Source organism: Ornithodoros turicata, unplaced genomic scaffold (genome assembly GCF_037126465.1).
Source record: "Ornithodoros turicata isolate Travis unplaced genomic scaffold, ASM3712646v1 Chromosome13, whole genome shotgun sequence".
Taxonomy (NCBI): Eukaryota; Metazoa; Arthropoda; class Arachnida; order Ixodida; family Argasidae; genus Ornithodoros; species Ornithodoros turicata.
In genome coordinates, this window is record NW_026999307.1 from 4,014,884 (window position 1) to 4,037,189 (window position 22,306).

The window sequence follows — 22,306 nt, forward strand, 5'->3', positions numbered from 1 at the left end:
AGTGTGGTGCGACTGCCTTGTAAAAATGAACAGTACATTCGAGTATCCTCTACATACTCCACGACAGCGCACTTTCTCCATCGGGCTTTTAGAGCTTTGAAATGCTTCCCATTCGCCTCGAAATCGAACAACGGCGCCACCGCACGGCGGTTCCGTGAGACACCATTAGTGGGGACGCGCTGCTATACCATCCGCCGGAAGCTGCCGTTTACGCAATGGTCCAGGGAAAATGGCGGGCGCCCAAACCACGTGATCCCCAGGAGCCACTCACACCGTCTCCGCTGGGCAGCGCGGGAAAAAAGCTAGGGCCCAGTGCGCATGCGCAGACCGACCTTTCCCGTCTCTCCTCGGGTTTTTCGTCTCTCCTCTCGTGCCCCCTACCCCCTAGCCTCGTCCGTTTGTCTTCGGCGCTTGCTGTCTTGCTGTAGAGCAGCGATCATGCTGTCCCAAAGCAGACAATCAAAAAGCGATGGTGTATGACAAATCAACTTTATTTGTCCTCGGGAACTGCCTCGAAAAAGCTACCGTACATATCTTTTTACGTCTTGTAACAGGCTTCACTGGAGCTTTAGGTGCTTCGACATCGAAGGGCAGTTCAAAAGCCAATGCTGAGCTATGCGCGTCGTTGTTGCCGATGGCTGCGGGAGAACTAAAACAAAACAAAAAATATATTGATGATCCGTAACTCTTCACGGAAATCACTGCTATGATAGGCAATCGGTCTTGATTTCGTATTTGCGAACACCAAGGCATTTCATGATAGGCAAGCCTGAGCGATGGGTAAGACACGTAAACAAACACAAACACGAAGGCTCAAAACCAGCAAGACGTTTTTGCTGGTTTTGAGCCTTCGTGTTTGTGTTTGTTTACGTGTCTTGCCCATCGCTCAGGCTTGCCTATCATGGAATTTCACCAGCTAGCCTGCATTTACGCCATTCTATCAATGACCAAGGCATTTGTCACGAATGTTCGTAGATCACAGTGGATGAACGGATGCGACGCGCATGAGGGGCAACTAGGATAACCACACATAATTTGATTAACGGCATATCAGAAACGTACAAGTTACGGCAATGCACTGCACAATGAAACGCCGCTAACGTACCGAGTGACTCGTAAATGTTGTACGTAATACACTTAACGTGATAAACCTGCATTACTTCCTTCAGTCACAAAAAAGTAATCAAACTTTTCTTACCGTTCACCTGCAGTACGCCGGATAGAGTGCAGACTTCCTCTCTGACGATTTCTGCGTCCTTTCGAGGTGCAGGGATTCCATGTCATGTTCGTCTTCCCGCTGTTGTGATAATGAGGTGGAGGTGCCATTCCGTTCTCACATTAGCAGTTCGCCAGAATCTAAATCTAAAGCATTCAAAACCCTCAAACTACCCCCTAGCGTCTGCGTGCACAACGGTTGCAGTCCGAGAGAACACGCGTGGCCGGACAGACGCGATGTCTCCTATGTCGTTTTTCTTTCCGTTCGACTGCTTCCGTTGAGCGGTTCGCGCGTTCGGATGCTCGCTCATCAGTCAAATTACTCTCGCCCAATCAGCGCGAAGGAAACTGACGCCAGTTTTTTAGACCAATGAGCATCCAAAATTTATACATATATTGCGCAGCCAATCAGAGATCTTCCGCGTACGCGCGCCGGTGGCGACAATATTTTGGAGGCGGTGCGTTTCGCTTTAGAGCTGGCGGCTGGCTATACCATCGCATGCGAATGTATGTGACAAGAAGCGCGTGTGAGTTTCCCTTGAAAAACAAGACTCCGGTTGGTTTCAAAATGAATGAAGAGGACGAGAGCTGCGTCGAAGGTAAAGTGTTGTGGCACTTATATGCCATTGTATTGTTTCATTACGAGTTATTCCAGCACTGTTCGTCGTGCAATAGTGGCAAAATCGTGGGGCGAATGTTTACTACTTCTCTCCATTTCAGTCAAGATATCTCTGACAACCATCTTAGAGCATGTCGGGGAAGGCTTTCGCTGCTTAGAAGAAGGCGAAGAAGTGATCAATGCTGGTCACATTATAGAGTGCATCGTCGTTGAAGTCACACCTTCTACCGTCCAAGTACTTGTTTCGTATTACAGTCGTCTGCACCTACAAAAGACCCACACAAAGTGAGCTTGGCACTGACGGAAGGAGGGAACATACAGTTGTTGTCCTGCACCTGTCCTGCCGGGTGAGACCTCATTTGTTAGGCAGATCGCCTGTACTTGACATCTATAAACCATATTCGTCTTGCTAAATTCAAGTATTCATTGTCTTCCAGGGAGTATCACAAATGCAAGCACTCCGTTGCGGTGCTTTTGCACATTAATAGGGTGCAAAGGATGACCAAATTGTCTTCCACAGACAAGCCACAGGCGTGAGGACGCCTAGCAAAGGCTGTAGTGCAGGAAAAGTCTGCACCTAAGAATGTAGTGCATCTTCCTTTTTGCGCAAAGGTACATTATCCTCATTTGTTTTCTTCATTGAAACGTTCCCACAAGCATTCACCTCTATAAAACATGTTCTTTAGTATGAAGTCCCAAGGTTGCCACGTCCAAGAAGCGGGGCGCCGGAGCGACTGGTGGCAAAGCTGCCGCATGTACCACAGACTGAAATGTACTTGTGAAAAAGGCGAACAGGTGCATAAATTTACTATTACAGATGCTATATACATCACCTTATAGGAACAAGACATGGACTACACATTTACATATTTTGACCCCAATGTGTTTCCTTAGCACTAACCATTATATTTAAAATGTGTAGGAGCAAATTTTGAGGACAAGGATTCCACTGAGCACCCAAGCAAGCAGCCTGCACCGTCGCTTCCACCCACCATGTCCGAGCTCCTCTCTGCCACGGAACACACACCGTGCAGTGCCTTTCTAGAGGACATCAGTGTCATATACGACGAGAATGCCATCAGCAGTATTGAAAGGATCACGAGAGAGCAGTCTTTTTGTTCTTCATGGAAAGAATATCGAAGGGGAATGGCAACAAGTTCAAATCTGCACGCCTTCCTGACAAAAGCAAGAAAGTTGACGAAGGAGGCACGACCCCATAACCTAGGAAGCATTGTAAGCAATGCACTCAGATACACCACATACCAGTCACCCTGCATGAAGAATGGCATTGAGAGAGAAGCAGATGCCAGGAGAAGGTATATCGAAGTGTACAGAGCCAGGGACACATTGTGGAAGTATCACAAAGTGGATTTACTTTTTCGCAACAGTGTCCGGTAATGGGATGCTCCCGTGACGGAATTGTGAATTTCCACTGTTGCTGCTGTGAGGGAGTTCAGAAGGTTCTGGAAATTAAGTTCCCTCAGAAGATAGAAAACAGTTGTACGAACTTAAAGCCGAAGCCATCACATTTTACACAGATCCAAGTCATAATGGACATCTTTGGCATAAATGCATGCGATTTTTTTGTCCTCAAGAATGACAATGAATATAAACTGGTTACTGTGCCATTTGACAGTAGGTATTTTGTGGAATGTGTCAACGCTGTCCGTCTTATCTACGAAGGGTATTTGTTTTGCGCTTCGAAGACTGTTCTGTGCCACGAATAAATTTGATCTTTGGATTTCTCTGGTGTTTTCATTTGTGTATCGTTCTTTTCAGTCTTTCAGTCTTTTCGTTCAGTCATTCAGTCTTTTCTTTTAGCCTGCTCTACTCATTGCTTTATGCACTGATGCAATCATGAATTATTTTTGTATGTTTTGGTCAACCTCATTTTTTATTACATGACATGCTGTACAGACTCAACACCACTAGATGCACACTGAACATAATATTGCACATGCCACTTTAATAACTATTGCACATATCACTCAAATATCAGAATGCACGCATCACTCAAAAATATCACAGTGCACGTATCACTCAAATATCACAATGCACGTATCAGTCAAAAATATCACATTGCGAGTATCCCTCAAATGTCACAATGCACACTGAACATAATATTGCAAATGCCACTTGAATAACTATTGCACATATCACTCAAATATCAGAATACACGCATCACTCAAAAATATCACAGTGCATGTATCACTAAAAAATATCACAGTGCACATATCACTTAAATATCACAATGCTCGTATCGGTCAAAAACATCACAGTGCGCGTATCACTCAAATGTCACAATGCATGTATCACTCAAATATCACAATGCACACCGAACATAATATTGCACATGCCACTTGAATAACTATTGCACATATCACTCAAATATCACAATGCACGCATTACTAAAAAATATCACAGTGCACGTATCACTCAAATATCACAATGCACGTATCAGTCAAAAATATCACAGTGCGCGTATCACTCAAATGTCACAATGCATGTATCACTCAAATATAACAATGCATGTATTGCTCAAATATATCACACTACACACATAGCCCAAATTTATTGTACAATAATGTTTCCCCTATTTAGATATATCTATGGGCTGTGATATGTGTTATTTTGGATAGGATGGTTGAGGCTTAAAGGTTGGACAAACCTTTTTTCTGAAAGTATCCGCCTGGATAAATTTACAAGACCACAAAGAAGATGAACCACATTATCAAAAACTGGCAACAGTTGCGTAGGAAACTTTTGTTGCAATATTTTATGGGCTTTAATCCTCTGAATTGCACGTTCTACGTGGACACGTGCCCGTGCAATTTTCTGGTTTGCCAAGGCCTCACTTTCACGCGTTTGTTTCCTCTGCTTCAAGAAAGGGGGACACATTAGACGTACGCGTGCATCATCACACTGGTGCTCAATGACAAAGCCTTTATTTATTTATTTATTTATTCATGCTGTTGGTCCTCGTCATGTGGACCGTTACAGGAGTTGGGCACGGCATCTACAATAATGACAATTGTCGCGCAAAGGTGCTAGTGTTGGGCAGACAAACAACCGTAGGTGGGAGGCTGTTCCAGTCTTCTATAGTGCGCGGGTAAAAAGAAAACTTAAAAATGTCAGTGTTAGCGGAGAACGGCACTAAGGCGTGCATGTGTTTATGCCTAGACTTAAAGTCATCACGTACCAGGTACGGACAACTACGATGAGAGTGATACAATTGAAACAAGTGCCGAAGCCGAAGGATACGAAAATGCTCCTCAATTGGAACCAAGCTAACCTTATGACACAAACCAGTTGCAGATGTAGTCGTACGGAAATCTTTACAAATGCAGCGAGCCGCCTTTCTCTGTACACTCTCTAGCCTATTTTTTCTGATAAATGAGGTGCGGATGCCAGACTAGGCAACCGTATTCTATAATGGGTAAGACCAATGACCTGTAAGCCGTTAGCCGTACATTACGGGTCGCATCCCATAACTTCCTCTTAAGCTGGAACAACCTCCGTAGCGCCTTTTGACAAACATAATCTATGTGCATGTTCCATGAAGGGTTAGATTGTATATATACCCCTAAGTACTTATAAAAACTCACTCTGGTTAGAACATTATCATATATACTGTAATCGTGCAAAAAGACACTGTGTTTTCTTGTGACGTGCATGCAAACTGTTTTCTTTATGTTCATGTTCAGTTGAGACACATCACAGCATGATACAAATTCCTGCAATGCACTTGATAAGGCTACCTGGTCGTCAGCACATGATATTCTGCGGTACAGTACAGTGTCATCTGCATACATCCGCAACGAGACACCAAATTTACTTACGTCTGGAATGTCATTGATATATATATATTCAGGAGTGGCCCCAGGACAGAGCCCTGAGGCACACCAGATATAACGTCAAGTAAACCAGAACGAGAGTCTCCTAGTTGAACAAACTGTTTCCGATAGGATAGATAAGACTCTGTCCAGGTTAGAATCTGTTTGTTATTAAGAATGTCGCTAAGCTTGGTTAGTAATTTCTTATGAGATATTGAATCGAATGCCTTTGCGTAATCAACAAAATGACGTCGGTCTGAAAGCCATCGTCCATCGCTTTGGCTAAATCATAGTGGAATTCTACGAGTTGTGTGACTGTCGAGTATCCTTGTCTGAAACCGTGTTGCCTCGGGCTAAGTATATCATGTTCGTCCAGGTTGGCCATAATGTGCTTATGTAAAATGTGCTCCATGAGTTTGCAACGTTGGCATGTTAAGGCCATAGGTCTATAGTTCGTCGGTGACAACGGATCCCCTATTTTGTATATGGGAACGACTTTGATGAGCGGGCAGATTACCCGTTTCGAGTGACCTCTGAAATATTAGTTGCAGGAACATAGCACACCAGCTGGAGTATCAAAGCAAAAATTCGCTCGGAATACGATCTGATCCGCAGCTCTTCTTTGTGTTTATCTTTAGCAAAATATTTAAGATACCTTCAAGTGAAAACACAGGATCTAGGGCAGCACAAGATAGTCTCCGCGGTGAAATCAACCCTTGGCTTTCAACCGTGAAGACACTGTGAAAATAATTATTAAAACTACAAGCAACCATGTGTGGGTCCTCAATAACAACACCCTCAAGGCGGAGTTTGATCTCTTTTTTTCTTTTTTGGTACCACATAGCGCCAAAATTTGGATGGTTCATTTGTCATATAGTTTACAAGAGTATTGCTAAAAAAGAACAGCCTGCATTTCTAACTTCGGTTGATAGTCGTTTACGTAGGCAATGCAGCCGTAACCTGATGTCTACTGAAGAATCTGACTTTGTTCGTTTACGACATCGCTCAAGCTGTCGCTTTAAGCGGATAATAACTCTAGTTATCCATGGGTTTTGTTTAGCGGTTCTTCTTCGACGCTTCGGGATGTATTGGAGACAATTAAATACGGCATGCTTAAACCTATTCCAGAGATCATCCACAGGAGTGCCACGCAAAAATTGTGAATACAAGTTTTCATAGCAGTCTTCTAGGATTAGTGATATTTGGTTATCTGTTGCGCTACGAAAATTATAAACTTGGATATCCCTAGATTCCGGTAGGTTCGTAGTGATATCTACCTTTGTTTGAAATAAAATAATCTGGTGGTCTGATATACCATCTTCAATTGTACAAGTAGAGTTAACTAGATTCCTTGACACAAACAATAAATCCAATATGGAAGAATGACCGCCAACAATCCTCGTTGGGCTGTGAACCATTTGCGTGAGCCCATGTAACACCGATAGGTCCAACAGGCGCTGGGAACACTTGTGTTCAATATTGCCAACTGAAAACCATGTCCAGTCTACCCCAGGTAAATTGAAATCGCCCGTGATTATAACATTCTGATTGGGCCTAACATTACCAGCTAAGTAATCATTGATACAATCCATGTAAGAAACCTCTGAAGATGGGGGTCGATAAATGCCAACGATAACAAAAGAAGTGGTTCTAAACTCTATTTTGGAGCAAACAGATTCAACATCTCCAATGCAATCCAAGTAGGTAGAAGAAAAGCCACTTTTTACAATAATGCAAACTCCCCCACCTCTACGCTCTCGATCTTTGCGGTAAATTTTGTAACCTGGTGGGACGAATTCGTCGTCCTGAATATCTGGTGTTAGCCAGGTTTCAGTGATCACTACTACACACGGATCATATTGTAGTAATAGCAACTCGAGCTTATTAAGTTTATTGACAATGCTACGGGCATTGAAGGAGAGGAGGATGAAATCGCGACCGAGATCGCTGTGTCATTTGGAAACAGGGCGAATTACTTTGGTTCCGGATCGCAGTATTCTTGTATTGTCAGTGTCAGATTACTAGTGCCCTGTAAATTCTGTACAGGAATTTCCGTATCTGTAGTGAAGCAAACTCGCGACTGGGTTCCTTCGTCCCATTTGTAAACACAATTATTAATGCGCAATTTGTCATAAACCAGACGGACTTTTTCACCCTTTGAACGGCTATCACCAGCACTGTCCCAGAGCTTCTTACGCACTTGATGAACAGCAAATGAAAAATCTTCAGAGACAGTGATATTTGTGCCTTTAAGTTTACGGGAATTCTTCAAGATCGAAACCTTGTCATTGTAATCATATAATCGAAGTATTACGGGACGGTTGTGCTTTGGTTTCTTAGCACCAATCCTGTGGGCTCTTTCTATAGTAGGAACCCCTAGGGCTTTGAAAACTGTGTCGTGTAGTAACTGTCGCGTATCCTCGAAGGGGCCAGGTGCTTGGGGTAATCCTCTAATGATAAGATTATTTCTTCGTGAGCGATTCTCAAGATCGTCAAGCTTACGCGTCATATCGGCAATCTGTGATTTCATTTCAGCAATGGCCTCTTCATGTGATACAATTGACGACTGACTATTGTCGATGACGGTTACTTTCGTCTCTATATTAGCAAGCCGTGAATCAATGTCTTTTTGATTCGCCCTGATGCTCTCCAGGACCGCGTCTTGTCTCAGTTGACCCTGCCTAATATCAGCGATCATTTCCTCCAGGGTTGGGCCTGGATTCAGTTCCACGTCACTCGCAATATACACAAGCATTTCAAGTGAATGAAGGCACTGGTAACACGTAGACAACAAAGTGTGGGGACACGGCAGAATGACCAAACATCGATAATCGCTTTTAACCGAAGAGTGATCATTTCTTACCTGTAAAGAGGCAAACAGTAGTGGGTTACACATCATGTTGCTAATGCCGTGCCCGCCACTGAAGTGGAACAGGAAGAAAGGGGCTTTTATGCCGGCTTAGTGAAACAGCGACGACTGGAAAGGCGAACTGGTTGGTGACGTCGTTCCGAACCTGCTGGCGTCGAATCCTTGTAATCCAAAGTCGATAACAGGCAGACTGCTGGGAGCGCACATGGCACTGATCACTCTGTGTGATTCAGCGGGTGTAGTATGCACAAACGCACCACATGGCGAAAGAACTACAGAAGCGGCAATCTGTAAACAGGCAAACAGTAGTGGGTTACACATCATGTTGTTAATGCCGTGCCCGCCACTTCTTATCTGTCATAACATGGTCTGTGTAAGGTAGGCACATGCTTAAAACCCCAGATTCTTTTGTAACATGAGTGTCTGACGCACGCCCACCAAATGCTTGACTGACAAAACTGATGAACCCACTTGGAGTGCACCCAATCAAAACTTTAGCGGTGTAGGTTTTCTTATAGTGGCTGTATGTAAGAATACGTGACACCTGGTCACCTGGCCTCTCAAGAGCTACTTCTGTGCAATCTAACACGATCCTTGTGTTTTTGAACTTGTCAAAGTAAACTGTCAGGTTTTCCCAAGACATTTTCCTTGCTAGGAAAGAAGACTGTAGTGCCAAGAATTTCTGCCAAAATGCAGACGGCGCTCTTTATAATGTTTGACACCGTTGTCCTGTGTATACCGAACAGTACAGACATAAAGCTGAAGTTTGTGTTGTGATAAAGCTTTATCATTGTAAGTAGAACAACACCACAGTCATTGAGACCGTATCCTCTTGGTCAATACCTCAATCGTAGTTCAGAAAATTCTGATATGATATTCCTAATAAGCTGTAGACAACTTATGCCTGTTAAAATTCGCAGGTGTTCATCTGACTTTACCTTGCAGAATGACGAATGACGAGAATGAAGATTGGAGCTTTGTTTTTCATGTATTCATATGTGTTGACTTGGATACATACATCCCGCAAAATGCCATCATTCTTGCTCAGCATTTCTTGTATTGCCTCATCAGTACACACTCCAAGAAAAACTATTATTGATGTACTATAAATATATTAAGAATGCACAGCTGTATGGGGCATGTTACTGGGAAGTCCTCAAATGGTATTTTTTTTTTCTTCTGTAACAAAATAGGGACTCAGTTATGTCACACGCGATTAACCTCTAACCTCTGGGAAATGGTAACAAGTTAGTCACATTTTTGTGTATGTAATGAGCAAAATAGTTTCCTTTTATTTTGATTTTTGATAGAGTGTACCAGCCTTCACAGGTGTCTTGTGCACACTGTCATATTGTGGTGTTCCGGAATATCTGTGTATCTGCGCTAGGTCAGAGGTCAAAAGAAAACAACCTACCTTCTTGATTCGATGTCTCGCTAGAGCTTCCTGCTGGTGAGTCACAAGACGTTTTTTTTGGTGTGGTCATCTAAAAATGCAAACATGAACAACAGGATGTAAATACCTTCAGGAAACTTGTTAATGCATGAGCAAGCCAAAACTTATTACTTATTAATATTAACTTAATTAATTAACTTAATAGTTCGCATAGAGTTCGCATGTACCTGGCGACTTCCGATGCTGCGTCTCTGTCATGACGCCTTTTAGGTAATCTTTGCGAAGACACCGCAGTCGGTTTTAGTCTTGGACGAACAAGACCTAAGAAAAGACGCTGGGGGTTAAACTTATGCGGGGTCAACACAAGGATGGGATTGGAAATATGCTCGGAAGGAACAACATAGCCTGAAAGCAGCGCACACGACACAGACTGTTATCAAACCACACTGCGGCAGTTTCAAAACTGCGTTGACCCAAGTATCCCACATTGGAGCTTTGCTTTTAACACACAGATAATTATTTGTCATGCGGAGATCCCGGACGAGCGAAAACACACGAAGAGAGGACGCGGGTTCATGCTCCGTTTATTATGTTCCGATCGCAAACTTTTTAGATTACTAACCTTTGTTGTCTTTCTTTGTCGTTTGTCTGAAGTCGTCAACAGAACCAGTAACCGCCCCTGGACAGCCGACAAGGGTCCGAGCATCCGCAGCCTAAAGTGAACATCGATTGAACGCCTCCAGGACGCGTTAGATGGGATGCTCCAATGAGTATACAGCAGCAGACGTCCCACGTATATTAACCTGTGGACACCATGCGCACCCCTTCCGCAGTGTGTCCACAAAGAGCCGTCTGAGCACTCCTTTTCGCTCTTCACACCCTAGCTCGTTCTTCTCTCCCGGTCTGTCGTCTGACTGCGTCGCCGCCAAAGGAGAAATCTGCGCAGAAGGCTTGTTTTTTCCGCAACACGCAGAAGAGAGAGTCATGTGATGCCGTAGCCCGTTGTGCGGATGATTTCAAACGCCGCTGGAGACGCTGGAGAAACATGGCGGCGTCTGCAATGCCTCGGAGTAATACGGTAATTTTCAACGCGAACAGCACCAGTACAACTTGAATTTTTTGAAGAGTTAGGTGCATATGCCTTGTAGGTAACGGATTATCCATCGGGGGCCACTACCTATGACCCAAATGCAGGTAAACGGCCGTGGTGCCTTTGTTTCCTAACGCTCGCGTTTAAGACTCATTTGTTCTTCAAGTCGCTTTAGCCCACCGGCTAGTGAAAAAAAAAATGCAATCGATCCTAGCTGAGCTTGTAACATAGGCATATTAGCATTGCGTGCTACTTTTATTTTGTGGTTCACGAACTGTGTTCTTGATGATCTTTCAGGAATAAAGGGCTATACCGCTTAGCATCGGTCATTCATTGCTGCGTGCGTCTCAGCGTCTTCCAGAGAGTATGGGGTGTTTTCTCTATGAGCAGTCTTGGAATTATTTACTGTCTTATGCGTTACAGGTAAGAATGTTAGGTAAACGAGAAGTACGGCCAAATGCTGGTATGCGTATGCGCCATAGGCAGAGACCGATGATGCCTGATTATGTCTGTTGTTTTTATCAGTGTGCCTCGGTGGAAGAACTTGGCCAGTGAGGTCCAGAGGCCGGAAGACACAGAAAGGAACAATATCAAGACACCGGTAGCCATTCATAAGACGTGAAGGAGTGTGAGGATACAGTTGCGTCGGTTTCGTGCAAGATGCCAACTAATTATAAGGCGAGTAACATAAATGTTTTTTTTTCTTGTCTTCATAACGTGGTGATATGGTGATCACGATCTGTATGAACTGGAATGATCTGGATATGGCACCTTGTCACGTGCTTTCATTATTTGTACTGCTTATGTACGGGCAGCCATGTACGAATGCACATGTAAATAAAGTCCACATAGAAATAAAGTATTTTGGGAGCACACTTGCGTCCTTCTGTTTATCTCATGATTAAAATTACGATATTTTCATAGCCGCGCGATACCTATAGGGTCGGAATAGAGATCCTCCACAGGTCCCTCGAAGATCCGCATCGGCGGTCCTACGACGTCCATTTCGCATAATTTTCTCTTGATTAGCACGGTAGTACGGGCGTAGTTAAAACGTAACCGGGAGCAAATGTGTACGTTCGTGAGACGTACCCAACATCCACAACCCGACGTTCGCTGGATGTTGATGGGCGGTTAATGGTTCTGTGGGATGGGGAAATGCTTGCTGCACACTTCGCTGTACGCTGAAGGGTTCTTGGCTGTTTTCAACTTTATGACCCACGCTTTTCGCAACGCCAGGTTTTTCGGAAACTTGTGAAAGCTCACACCATTTTCTGCTCTGTAAGTGGTGCATCCAAATACACAACAGAAGCGGACCATATTGTACGAGGTTTTCACGTCGAATTTGTGCAAAAACAATGCGCTGAACGTGGAAACGCAAGTAGAACTGCATCCACCCTATCGAGAAAAAAAAAAAGCACCAGAATCATTCTGGTGTTTTTAGTGGCTGCAATTTGGGACATTTCTAGTGTATTCTTCGCTGATGTTAACATCAGAATTCCCTGTTGTTCTTAGTGTTTTGTCTGTGATGTCGCACACCAGGAATTCTGTAAAGGGGAAAAAAATTAGCAGGGGCTCTTTGGCTGCACGTATTGCATATTGTCACGAAGCGAAATGGGCCGGCGAGTCGTCGAATAAACAGCAAACGGTTTATTAAACTACTTGGTAGCAAAAGCACAAGAGTGATAGCTCTCTGAACACAACTGAGTCCAAAGAATGGAATGCTCCAGCCTGGAGCGCACAAGCATTTAAGCGTCGCGCAACAACACGTGCAGTCTAGAACAACACGTGCGTTTGCCAGAGAGCAGGCGATGTGTCTGGAAGCTTCTTGTTTCTTCTTCAGCGCGCGCCGGGATGCGATGTACCGTTTCGTACCTGCCCTGGAAGTTTCTCGAAGATGATTCGTGGCAATATGTTTGTACGTATAGCATATGTTTGTAAGTCAAACGTCGCCATGCCAGTACTGGACAGCTTTGCAGAGGGCTTTCAGAGGTGTCTTAGGACACCCTGACGGGAGGCATCACGTGCCACGTGACCTTCTGACGCCATCCGCTCAAACGTTGCCTGCCTGCGTACTGCTGATGAGGCCCAAGAAGGCTGAAACAGCTGTCCAGTACTGGCATGGCGCCGTTTTGACTTACAACCAGAAATTCTGGTGTTTTCTGGTGTCTGCTCTGTGGTGTTAGACAGCAGGACTTCTGGTGCCTGCACTTTCTGGTGTTTAAAAATTTTGTGGCCTGGGTGATTATGCTGCAGTGTCTCATGTTTGTGATTGAGATAGTTGTTTCAATACCGCTGACATATGGTGACTAGAAACACACTTTTTCTTTTATTGTGCCCAGAAGTTTTCGGCTCACCTCCTGAGCTGGCACATTTTTTCAGTCAAGTATCGCCTTATTGACTTCGACCTCTTCTTAATATCTTCATTGCCAGCACCATTCATCCTCGCATAGTAGTCGAACATACCTGAAAGAAAGAAAGGTACACGATATGTAATTTGCTTCCTCAAAGGTGACGGGTGAGCATCAAGCACGGGATGCCATACTGGACTGTGCTTATGACTATTCACCACAGAAAAAGAAAAATGTGGCTGCGTCCCATGAGAGGTATTTGCAATAAAGGGGCAAGTCATATGCGACAAAAGCAGTCCAATGCAGTGCGAAAGACAAAAATCAATTACGTGATTGCTAATTGCTTATAAAACCTTTCACACAGCACAAACAAATGCAAAGGCATGTAGATTTTCATGCTCAAAACTACTAATCAATGACATAAAGCCACCAACTTCTTTAACAAGAATATATAAACTAGCACGTTGATCTGGACACATTTGTATAATATGTCAACTGGTACACACCGTGCAAAGACAGAGGACAGAGAGGGAAAGCACAGGGCACAAGCGCAGCTGACCAGCAATGTGGACTGACTTAACCACAATGGCAAACCCTTTGTCTTTCCTCCTTAGAAAGAAAGTTCCACTGCACATGAAATACAGGCAACCACTTTCATATTGTATCATATCAAGCGGGCAGCCTACGGGGAACTCAACCTCTTTTTTTATAAAGACTGATAGAAGGTTGGCTTTCGCACACCTATTTGAATTTGTTTAACTTATCGATCTGGAAGGTCGCAATTACTTCACTAGTAAGTTGCTTGGTAGCCTTTCTTATGACAGTTGTGTTTCCAAATTCATATACGCAGCCTCACGTAACAATGGACAGCTAAATACCCCGAGGTTGTTCCTGTAAGTGTGTCATGGTGGCAAGCGTTGAGACCCTTTCCTGTCTAGGGATGAAGTAGATCTCGTGGCATGGTTGTCTGAAATCTATAGCTTGTGGCAGAATGCTGCATAATTCGCTGTATCATGCTTGAAGGAACTGCACCAATACTGACTATGAAGAGAGCCCGCGCTCAGTAGCCACCGGGAAGGACAGATAATCGTCCGATACACTGACGTCTTCTACTAGTAACCATAATGTGCCTCAACACATCAAAATCAACTTAGTAGTGAAGGGGCTCGTTCTTTTATTCGCCACATTCCCACCAGCAATGGGGTAGAGTATCGCCTGTGGCGATGAACCTCCCCACTCTCCAAAGCCAAAATAAAGTTGTTTTCAACTTAGTAGGATTATGTACTCACAGTGAATGGCTTTCAGCGTCTGAGGTGTCAGGGGGCTCTGTGCTGTCTTGCCTTCTGCAGTGTGCCTGTTGGACAGCTTTCCAGTCACGCTGCGGCGTACTAATTGCACGGTCGACCAAATGGCCACAGCGCTGTCCTTTACAAAGAGCGAGTCCTTTAACGAAGACATAAGTTTCTCCCAGACAGTCTTGTCCAGCCAAATGTTGTGGCCTGCATGGACCTACACGAGCAGACACAGTAGTTATGTATCTGAAAAACCCCGAGCTTGAAACAAGAAGCCAAACAACACAAGCCAAAAACCAGCATATGGACAATCATCATTAGTTATAGTCAATACACCAAACCAAAAGCTCACCAGCCCACTTTCCTCTGCTCATACTGAAACTGCTCGTGTGCCAGTACAAGAAGCCCCTGCGTGCTGTGTGTGATCTAGTGCCGATTGGGTGCTGTCCTTGCTTTACAGTAGGGTCGACGGTGTGGGCGGGGTCGACAATAGGGGCTGGGTCGACAATGGGGGTGGGGTTGTAATGGCACGATTGCCATTGTCAAAGTTCTCGAACACGTCACACAAGGTCCCAGGTGTCCCGTCCGGAGTAGTTACTGGTTGTTGGAGTGATCACAGTGTAAGTCTTCCAGGATGGGGCTTGACTGGAAGTACCTAGAATATAGATGAATATGATCAAATGCATGTCTGTGCCTGTGAATTCCCATTTGCCTTCTTCTCAACTAAATTCGACATGTGCTTTCATTGGTAACAGAAACACATGACCTTAACCAGGCAAACTTCGGAGCTGAGTCAATACAAATGATTATGGGCCATTCCATGCCAAACGTCCCAGACATTGCGCTCGACTATCCCCGATTTCTTTCAAATAAATTGTGGTTGATTGTTCCCATGCAGCCAATGCACTCCCGGCTTATTTTTGCCGCAAAAATTTTTTTCGCGCTGTGGTCGCCTCTTGAAGATGGCGATTTGACATGTAACCTACCTGGTGAAAAAAATTTCTAACAAAATAGTTTTAGTGCAAATTCCAACCAAATCTCTTCTGAGTAAAGGCAAAGCACAATACTTTCGTGCCAATACCCGTTCAAGGTTGATCTACACTTTTTATAAAACGTTTGTGCCCGAAGAAAATAGCAAAATTTCAGGAACATTTCGAATTTTTTAGGAACTGTATTTTTTCCGTAGCTATTTCAACTGTTTAGCGCTGCTGTGTAGGAGGCATAGAACATGTTAAAAATATTTTGAGACACGCAGACTTGGATGAGTACACAGAAAAATTCACAAATATTGCTTTTTACCACATATTCAGCAGTCTATTGCACACTGATGTGGTCCTGTTAAAAATATGAGACAAATTGCATTTGATAGTAATAGTATGACCCTAGACCATTTAGTTTACAAAGTTCCATCGAAACACTTCTTGTTTTAGCAGCGAAGACATTTTTTGAACTTGACCACCCCCGCACTCATCCGGCATTGCCCCTCAAGACTGCTTCACCCCAAGACGCATCGCTGCCACTGCTGCCAAACGCACACGGGAGCTGCCCAAACCGATTTGAGTTGCCTGCAAGAACCTGTTGTATGTACAAATTAACTTTCGAAGCTTCAGGTTCTCTGAGAACGGCCTTTTGCGGTGGCGCAGTACGCAAGGAGCACTGGAGCCAGGGATGTTTGTAAGTCCCAAACCCAGCCAAAGTCAGGTCAGGTCAGTCAGGTCAGGTCAGTCATAAGTCCCAAAGCCAGGGATGTATTTCGATGACGACAGGTCTGCATCTGTTACATCTAGCTCATTTCAGGGATGGGCATAATACATTTTTTTTTTACTAATTAAATATAAATAGAAAATACTACAGTTGAAAGAGTAGATGGGTAGAAATCCAGCGAACCGGTAGAGATGTAGAAGAAGAACAGTCTCTGTTCGAAATATCGGCGGCTTCTGTCCTGAGGCAACTCCCTTCCTTCAGTTGAAAGAGGTATTTTAAATACTCTGCATAAATAATGTTTATGCAGTACATTTTCAAATAGTATTTAAACATCATAAGTACCACCATGAATACTGTGAGGAAGATGTTTGAATTTTGAATTCGAATTGAAACTTTATTTTACATTGTAGCAAGTACAATGTGGGAGGCCCAGTGCAAAAAAACTGCAAGAAGCAGCTTGACAAGGCTCTGGGTTCCCACTCTGACCGTGACAGTTGTCAACGATAAGCACACACAAGGCAATGTTCACTATGTCACATATCAAATTATTCTATCAACACTAATGACCAACGCAAGTGGAACAGTAGTAACATAATCAGACACACTTAGACAAGTAACATTTGACGAATCTGTTTGTTGGAAGTTTTTGCATAGATTTGGAATTTATTTAAAATTACACGCGCTTGAGAGGATAGTTTTTGATTACCATAGCTCGTTCTCGAGAACGGAATTTTCCACGTGTCTTTGTGACGTGTGTTAGCACTGGAGGAGGGTGCTGTAAGCTTTAATAAGTTAAGAAAAGTGCTATTATGAGTTTTCACAGCATTTTTATACATTTAAGTAGTCGATAATGGTATAACTTCGAAGCAGGTATGATATCAAACTTGGTGAAGAGACTGTCTACAGGGTCTAGAGACGATAATTGAGCTATACTCCTAAGGCTCTTTTTCTGTAAGCTTAGTATAGAGCGTAAATTACCATGTGTCGTTGTCCCCCAAATTAGTGTGCAGTAATTTAAGTACGAATGAATTAAAGCATTATAGACGATTAACTTTATGTTAGTAGGTAATATGTAGCGACTTCTGCAGAGGACTCCTACAGATTTAGATATTTTACGTTTTATGTGCTCAACGTGATCGTCCCAGGTGATGTTGCTCTGAAAATAAACACCGAGTAACTTTTGGCTATTAACAAATTCTATGTTATCACCACCCATTTTTAGCGACATAGTTAAGGAGATCTGCTTATTTTTCGGCCTAAATAGAATTGCCTTGGTTTTACCTGTGTTACTCTTAAGTGAATTGTTTGCCCTCCATTGGTAAAGATTATACAGATCCTCGTTTGCCATAGTTATAAGGGAGTCAGCATTTTGGCCAGAGCAGTGGTGTCATCTGCATAAATAACCAGTTTAGCATGTTTACAAGTATGGACTATGCCATTTAAATACATGTTACATAACAGTGGTCCAAGGATACTACCCTGGGGGACGCCAGTTTTGATATCCGTAGGGTCTGAAATAAATTGCCCTATAGCTACATTTTGTTTCCTGCCTTGGAGATATGATATAATGAGCTGTTATGGAGTTCCACGTATACCATAATTCTGAAGTTTACAAGAAAGGATGTCATGGTTCAGCATGTCAAAAGCCTTACTTAGACCAAGAAAAATACCTAATGTTATATTCTTACACTCAAAATCCAACAGGATTTGCTCCTTAATAGTTAATAGCGCAGTTTCTGTAGATCGCATTTTACGGAAACCGTGTTGGGAATTAGATATTATGTTGTGTTTATCAAAAAATGATATTAACCTATTCAATATGATGCTTTCCAGACCTTTTGATAATACGGGAAGGACTTATATCGGCCGATAATTAGATAAAACATTTCTGTCACCTCCTTTAAAAACTGCGACCACCTTCGCATTCTTCAGCCGGGAAGGAAACGTGCCCGACGACAAGGCTAAGTTGTAACTATAAACCAAGTGGGGGGTGATTAAGTTTAGCACATACTTGATAGGTAGGATTTGAAGCCCATCAATGTCAGAGCTTTTAGAATTTTTCATATTGGCAAATACGGACATCACTTCAGGTTCAGATGTTGGAAAAAAATAAACTGAATTTGTCGTTATGAATTGACACGATTCAGGGGGCTGTGAGTGCACAGCACTAGGCCCTATATTACTGAAATGTTGATTAAAGACGTCTGCCAATGTTTTACCAGTGAGTGTTTCACCATTAATTGTAAGTTCATCAGTTGAGTGATCTCCCACAGAAGGATTCATAACACGATTAAGATTACGCCATACCGTTCGGATATCAGGTCTGGAGTCGAACAGCGAATTATAATATCGTTCTTTAGTTTGGCGTATCAGCTTGTTCGTAAATTTCCTACATGCTTTAAACTGATCATAATCCTGCTGCCTTCGAGATTTAAGGAACGTCTGAAATAATTTGTTACGTTTAGAGATCATACTAATTATTTCTGTTGTCATCCATGGTTTACGAGCTCTTCGGCAGGTTTTTTTTGTTATTACTGGAAAACTTCTTTCATATGCTCCCTTTAACAGGCTGAGAAAGCCATCATAAACTACATTTACATCAAGAGAAGAATATAACAAATCCCAGTTGATTTCTTCGATGGATCTCCTGAAGGTGCTTAGACCATCTTGAGTAATTGGTTGCGAAGAATATACATTTTGCTTTGCATTTCTACTAACAGGTACACAAAGATGCACGAACATAAATATCGGTAGATGACCTGCTATGTCACAGGCCATAACACCAGTTGAGATGTTCATTTGATCATTATTCGTGACAAATAGATCAATAAGCGATGACGACGAAACGTCAATGCGAGTTGGATGGGATATAACGTTAACGCAGAAATTAGATTCCAGCAATCTACTAAGGTTTTGTTGTGGAGTATTCCTGCTCATTAATTTATAGTAAAATCTCCCCCGAGATACAGGTGATGACCATTTTCATTGATAAAAGATAAGTATTTCTCCAGACGGTCCAGAAAATTCGGAATATTCCCGTGCGGAGGTCGATATAATGTCCGAAAGAAATGTTTTCCGGAATGAACTGTGATAAGTTCTCTGCCATCAGTAGTCATAGTAAACTCGCTAATAGATAAACAGTTTAGGTATTTCTGCGCCAAAATTGGTACACCACCTCCACGTCTACACTTCCGATTCAAATAAAATGCATCAAAAGTATCTAAGTGAAATTCATCTCCTTCTTGTTCACACCATGTTTCAGATAACATAATGCAGTCAAATGAGAAACCAACATCGTTGAACAAAATATTAAGTCATGCTTGTTTCTTAAGGCCTGTGTATTCACATGAAAACATTTTACACTATTTCCAGCAGGCAACCTTTCCCGAAGATTATCAATGGGTACAATAGATTCAGAATGCATTTAAGAACAGACAATGAAAAAGAACGGTGACGTCTTGTCACTCATGCAATTCGCAACAAATCATCATTACACGCAATTTCTATAGCAGAACTGGTCTCGTCTTTCCGCACAAACACTCTCCCTCGACTTATCCAACTGTACTTCCATCCTTGTTGTTTCCGTCTAGATACCGCATTACCCATGAGTAGCCTCAACGCAGGGCAAAGGTGCTCGTTTATATAAATAGGACCATTAACCGGCATGTTTAAATTCGTGCAAGTAATGCGTTGCCTTTTTGCTTTGGCTAATACTGCGTCACGCTTTGCCCTTCGCTGAAACTGTACAACAATGTTCGCAGGCTGAGAGTAAAGTTTCTTCCGTTGTTGCTGGAAGATGGTCCGTTGATGTTGCTCACAGATCGGAGATATTCCCAAGAGACGTCCGACAGGCGGTATTTTCGAACAATAACTGGGCTTTATTTACATAGTTATTTACATAACTATATACAAGACAACACTATAGCGACTGAAGTCACGGGGCTTTCGCCTCGTCTTCATCAAGTCGTTGCGGCTTCCACACCCGGATTTTCGTGTGTCCTCCGCTTAAGAGAGTGACATTTGGGACACAACCTCCCGCCAGCAAACACCAATCCCAGAAGCCCGGTTCAAACGTCTCCAACTCATGGTTGGCCTACTTTGAATTTAGACCGAACCAGGCACCTCCTAATTGTCCGCCCACTACTCGGTATTTATGGGTAACGGACCAAGCTGTCAATCCGTGCACCATGCAACTTTGGACAGTGCATCTTCCTTGGCCCACTCTACTGATTTATTGCCAGCGAGCATCTGGTCGCGAAGACCCCCTGAGGCGTCAAGTGTCCCCCGTCCAACGCGCCTTCCCCGAATCTCTGTCGGGTGGCTATTTCACTGAGTTGGAAATGTACAATATTCTCGAGGTTTCTAAAATGTACAACTCTTACATCTCCCCCCTTAAGTTACTTGTGGGGCACAATTGCGACACAAGGAACAATATCAATAAGAGTTGTGTAGCCTAGTCATTTGGATTACGATAACAACAGGCTGCAAACACTGTGTACACTGCAATGCACTCGAGTAAGAATATTCCCTCTTATAATCGCGGGATCACTAATACACAAGTCAACTTGAATACGGGCTACTTCACTGTGCAGTACAAACGTATCTGATGGTAGAGTTCACAAGCAAAGTCCCACTGCATTTGCACCCTATAGGTGCCTCATTGCCCAACCCGAAGTGCACTACGATCAACCACGGGCGAAATGCTTTGCTTCTAATCTACTGTGTCGAACACTGTCCTGTGTAATATACATGTATGATCACTGACACTCCTCTCCCACGAATCTCGCGAGGGAGCTACTTCTCGTGCACGTTTGCCGCTGGTGGTTGGTTCGAAACCCACCGCCGGATACCCACCGGTAAAATGGGTACAGACGGTCACCCTACTTGACGCTCGGTTCTTCAGGGATGACGTCTGGGGGAAGCCTCGTAAACCCCGCAAGCCCAGTTTCGGACAAATGGGAATGCTTGGATAAGCATGCAGCCAGGAGAGCTGCAGAGACATACAGCCAGAAGAGCTGTGGAGTTCATGACCTAAGTGGTCCGGAAAACTTGAGTTACATAGGTACTCGTCATCGACAAGAAGGTGCAACCGGTCAACGAGGACAGGCTGTGCGTCGATCAGCGCAAGAGGGGACAGCCAGCAGGCCAGTGCAACTTGGACTTGCGACGGACAAGGGCAGTGCAGTGACGGGACTGACCAGCTAGGGAGTCACCGTTCAATGGAGAACACACTCGACGGAGGAGCAACGAACGATTCCACGAGGTAGGTGGGTGGTCAGTCGCTCCTGAGGTCCGCGTGTAGATAGCTTAGATCTTGTAGGATTCTAGCTTTTGTGTACCTCTGTGTTCTTGTGGCAGGCTTTTAGCTTTCACAGTGCATTTGTCACTTGGTCGCGGGTTGCGGTAGGAAGCGTTGAGGTGTGAAACGCTTGGTGCGGAGTCCCAGGGTTGTTGCGTATAGTTGATGCTAACGCGAAGTAAAGCTAGGCAAGAAAAGGCAAAATTCGAAGCAGAAATGGCGGGATCACTAATACACAAGTCAACTTGAATACGGGCTACTTCACTGTGCAGTACAAACGTATCTGATGGTAGAGTTCACAAGCAAAGTCCCACTGCATTTGCACCCTATAGGTGCCTCATTGCCCAACCCGAAGTGCACTACGATCAACCACGGGCGAAATGCTTTGCTTCTAATCTACTGTGTCGAACACTGTCCTGTGTAATATACATGTATGATCACTGACACTCCTCTCCCACGAATCTCGCGAGGGAGCTACTTCTCGTGCACGTTTGCCGCTTGAAACTGAACATGCGCTCGTGCCGCGCCCGCCAGCTGACAGTGACTCGAAGTTAATCAGTGTCTGACTTCTCCCAAACTCAGGGCCTGTGGGCGGCACGTTGTGATTCCTCACACTGATTAGGGACACTTCAGCGCCTTCC

At 43.8% G+C, this 22,306-nt stretch overlaps 1 long non-coding RNA gene across 1 annotated transcript; it reads left to right on the forward strand.

The window, feature by feature from the left end:
* Positions 1-2,048: 2,048 nt before the first annotated feature.
* Positions 2,049-3,432, forward strand: LOC135372115 (uncharacterized). The gene is made up of 4 exons (XR_010415835.1): positions 2,049-2,181; positions 2,272-2,446; positions 2,521-2,629; positions 2,757-3,432. It is a non-coding gene; the product is annotated as an uncharacterized LOC135372115 (long non-coding RNA).
* The last annotated feature ends 18,874 nt before the right edge of the window (positions 3,433-22,306 follow it).